This window comes from Xyrauchen texanus, chromosome 6 (assembly GCF_025860055.1).
Source record: "Xyrauchen texanus isolate HMW12.3.18 chromosome 6, RBS_HiC_50CHRs, whole genome shotgun sequence".
In the NCBI taxonomy this organism is placed as follows: domain Eukaryota; kingdom Metazoa; phylum Chordata; class Actinopteri; order Cypriniformes; family Catostomidae; genus Xyrauchen; species Xyrauchen texanus.
The window spans coordinates 28,864,853-28,869,760 of NC_068281.1; positions in this window are offsets into that span (position 1 = coordinate 28,864,853).

The window sequence follows — 4,908 nt, forward strand, 5'->3', positions numbered from 1 at the left end:
AGTCTTTTACGTCTCATGTTACATTCTTTTCCAACTTGTCTGGAGAGGCAACCCCACGTAAATTAATAGCAGATCCAAATGAATGTCGCTCGGTGAAGATGAACTATCGCTAATACAGGCCTATTTAGTCACATACACATCTAAATTGTGCAGTAGGTTATACAGTTTATGCATAGTTTAATATTTAAAACGCTAGTGGTTTATACTGAAGATAACGGAAATGACTGACGATGAAGCCTTTGCCCATTTTAGATTTAGATTTCAGGACAGGTGCTTTACATATTCTCACAGTGTACAAAGTCATTTATAAGGGCATGAATGTAATTTATTTTCATACCAAGCCATGTAGCATTTGCAATATACAGCATCCTTTTTTTGTTTTTGTTTTAGGTGTTATGTCTATTATGACAACTATTAATCACCAAGCTTTAAATCAAGAAGACTCCACTCATGGAGATCAGCTTTCTCAAAACTATCTTAAAGGAAAATTAGATGAGACTTGTCCATAAATGAGAAAAGAAGACGTTTACATTTGTGCATTTGGCAGTGGCTTTGGTAAGAATTAAATAACTATTCAAGGTATTAATTTGTGAGTTCCCTAGAAATCTTTTTAAAAAAAAAGATTAAAAAAACAACAACAACAACAATCAAATGATCTCTTAAGTCAATTTAATTTAAATATTAAAAACTAATAAAAAATACCACTGTGTCTGAAATGTGTTCCTTCTAGTGCTCACACCAGAAACAGATTAATTAACTTTACTAAGACAATGGCTGATAATTCCAAAGCATAAGAGCTGTAGATCCCGTTTTGAGATCGATCTCTGAGTTTTGCTTTTCTTTGACCTCACTGATGCAATACAGATTGAGTGTGCCAACATCCCTGAGTGCAACACTCATGCAGTTCAGTTATACACAGTGACAATGATATTTCCTTCATATTATCCTCTTGCTTGTCTTGGCTCATAAAATAATGATAGTCTTGGCCAGAATTGCAGTGTTTAAGAACTACTTCTTCAAATTCCTGCAACCTCATGGGACTCAAAGCTTTTTGGAAAACAGGCTTATTCTTATATTAACCCTTTGACCCTGCTGGCCGACAGGCTGAGGCCATGAAGAGGAAGGACAGAGTCATAAATTGATGACCTTTGCTAAGGGGAGAGAGCACGAAAAGATAAACACAATTAAGAGCAGTGATGAATATAACCTCTGAAGGAGCAAGAGGCCAGAAGTAGTCATTTATTAATGGGAAGTGTTAGGCCATTAGCCCAGTTATTGAGTGACTGGCCAATGGCAGGCCCTTGTGGGGCCTCATGAGGACCTGAGTTTGTAGCCAATGATAGGAGTAGTGTTTGTCTGCTTCAACTTTTTCCAAACACAGATGTAAGAAGACCGTGCAGATTGAAACACTAATCCAATTTTCCCTCATTTGCCTATTAAATTCTGATTTTATCAGCAGGGCGCTTCTGAAATCGAGCCTGTTTCACTTTTACTTCTCCTTGTGGAAATAGTTCTAGCTTTTGGGTGGTTATAGTTTCAGGAGGAAACCATGTAACACAAGCAGAGATGAAAGAGGCCTAGATGGTGGCCTTAAGATGTGTGCATTAGTATATATTTGGGAAATGGGATGGTGTGGTGGGGGTACACAAAGCAAAGGCAGGCGCCTTTGGTAGAACTTTGAAACAGCCTGCAAGGTCCAACTTCACAGTCCGACCCATTAATATCTAATAAAGGTTTTGAAAACGAAATGACCATTAGACACAATATGAGGAATTTCTCCGTGCCAGACTGTACTGGCACAATGAGGGGCTCTGATAGAAAACATATGGACTGCAAAAGATGGAAGGGGTCCAACAATGAAAATATGATTATTGTGTTTCTAAGACTGAATGTATTACTAATATGTCAAGTCAAAAGACAAAGTCAGGCCAAATACATTAAGTCATATTTCTTTCCAAAACGATACCTGAGGACAAATGGCAAATAAATTTGTCGAAGCACATTGAGAAGTAGTAAATATGGTATACCATTACAAAGAAAGACTGAATTATTTCATAACTCTGGACTGATGGGATTCAAATATTGAAAACTGTGAATGATGACCACCACATTCTGAATATATTTCTATCAGGAAAACATGCAGACATGAGTAAGATTTAAGATGACATTTATTTGATGAATATAGAACAGAATATTCTGAACGTCATAACCTGCCGGAGATAGGTGGCAGGAGCGAGGAGCCTACCCCCATGCAGGACGGGACTCAACTGGTGGTGGTGGGGTGGTGGAAGTTGCCGTGTTAGCACACTGAAACAGCAATGTGATAGATTGTGAGCAGACTTATAATGCAACAGCTTACATGTGATTTGCTAGGATTTAGCTAGCTAATGGTGCAATGATGTACAGCTGCTAGTCTTCCCGCTAGAACTACGCTGCTCTTACATTTAGTGTTTAGCTTCCATTGAGCACCGATAATGCTGACAATACAGGGTGGGAATGTTCCTCATTGTGAGAAGTCATTGAAACGTGGAAAAAATAATCCATTGCTAACATCAACAAACACATTTTTGTTTGTTAATTAAGGGAGGTGCCAAGACAGATACACTGCAGTCTAATGCTCCACCACAGAAAAAATTCCAGCCCACCCCTTCTGAAAGAGGTTTTGAAACAAAGCTAATCAACATTTGAGACCACATAATCAAAAATAAGCTTTGTTTTGTGTCCAATATATGTATACTCCACCATTTCACTCCTTAGGTTTATTTATACTGGGTGAAGCAAACCTAAACGTTGTAAATAAAAAATAAATCAACGGTCTTGATTACATTGCAGCGAGAGTCGCTGAAGTTTCTAAACTCTCTTGATACAAAGGCAGCTTGTCATTCCTCCTCCATATGTGAAAGCTAGCAGGACTTCAGAAAATATTTTCATCAACTATCACCCATTAACTCACACAAATTGGCAGCCAACTTTTCCACCAATATGATGGGATGTGAGTGTTGAAGAGCCTGAGGCAAATGTTGCCATGGCAGCAGAAATGATTCGAGCAGGGAACAGGAAATTTGGTTTCAAATTTTTTTTAGCTTTGAACAGTACATGCACAGTGGAGACTGAGAGCACAGATTGGGAGCTCAGTGTCACTTGAGAACAAGAAAACTTGTTGATAGTAAAGTCTTGAAAATGTGCAGATGACTTAAAACTTTTGCTGTGATGTCAGTTTATGAATTTATTAAAGCCATCATCAACTCGAGTTTCTTCCTCAGTAATTCAATTCAAAGTGGTCAAAGGTGCAATTAACTTATTACTGCAGTCTGGCACCACTAAACAAATCAAGGCAGCTTTTAAACTTAAATTTTAAATTTAAATTTTTTTATAGTGAAGCAAGTACATGATAAATTGCAAGATATTTTTTATCTATCTATTTTTATTTTTTTATCATTTGAAACACTAGTTATTTTTGTTACCTTTTCTAATTATGTCACTACAAATGGACAATAAGTGGACTTCACTTTTAAGACATTGGTCACATCTTTCTTCCATCTGTGAACCAGTTACAAGCATGTGCGTGTTTGTGTGTGTGAGTGTTTGATGTGAAAGGAGTAAGGGTAGCTGACATGACAATCAGCATAGTCATGGAGTTGAAGAATATAGTTTGAATTTTAAAGGTAAACTGCGTGTGTGTTACTTCAAGAGAGCAAACATACATCTGTACTGTAAAAAAAACCCAAATTTTGCCAGAATAATTATGTAACAAATACAGTTAAAATGTAACCCACTTTACAGAACAACCTGTACATTTTACAGTTTTAAATGGTTGTAATTTACATGCTGGCACTGTAAAAAAATAAATTAAAAATCTGTTAAATTTACAGTAAAATAATTCATAAACATGCCTTCTGAATCTGTAAAAATCTGTTGTTTACATTATAAGGTATTTGTTAATCACCGTGATAACTACAGAAGGGCACATGATGACATGAAGTTCATCAGTAGTGGCTCTTCCAGTAGCAATGACCAATAAACAATTATAGACAAGTGCTCAGTATCACTCAAACAAACACTAAACACCATCATGGTAACACATATGAGATTTAAATAATGCAGTAAACATTAACTAAATTACATTAAATATAACACAGAACACACCAGTGTACATAACTGATATAAAAAATATGATGAAACAACTATTCCCATAAAGTATAGTGAAATGTAATGGGTCACGCAGGGAATTCAGTGAGAGCTGAAGGTCACGGACCGATGATGACATGAAGACAACATCATCAGCAAAAAGCAGCGATGAGATCCCCAGCCCACCAAACCGCACACCTTCCCCACCCCGACTACGCCTTGATATCCTGGCAATGAATATCACAAACAGGATTGGTGACAAAGCGCAGCCATGGCGGAGACCAACCCCCACATGGAATGAACTCTACTTCATGCCGAGGACCCGGACACAGCTCTCGCTTTGACGTACAGGGATTGGAACGCCCTAAGAAGGGACCCCCCCCCCACCCCGTACTCCCACAGCACCTCCCACAGTCTCTCCCGGGGGACCCGGTCATACGCCTTCTCCAGATCCACAAAACACATACTCCCAGGCCCCCTCCAGGATCCTTGCGAGAGTAAATATCTGGTCCGTCGTTCCACGGCCAGGACGAAAACCGCATTGTTCCTCTTCAATCCAAGGTTCGACAATCGGCCGAACCCTCCTCTCCAGCACCTTGGAGTAAACTTTACCAGGGAGGCTGAGAAGTGTGATAACCCTGTAGTTGGCACACACTCTCTGATCCCCCTTTTTGAAGAGGGGAACCACCACCCCGTTCTGCCACTCCTTAGGCACTGTCCCAGATTTCCACGCAATGTTGAAGAGGCGTGTCATCCATGACACCCCCTCCACATCCAAAG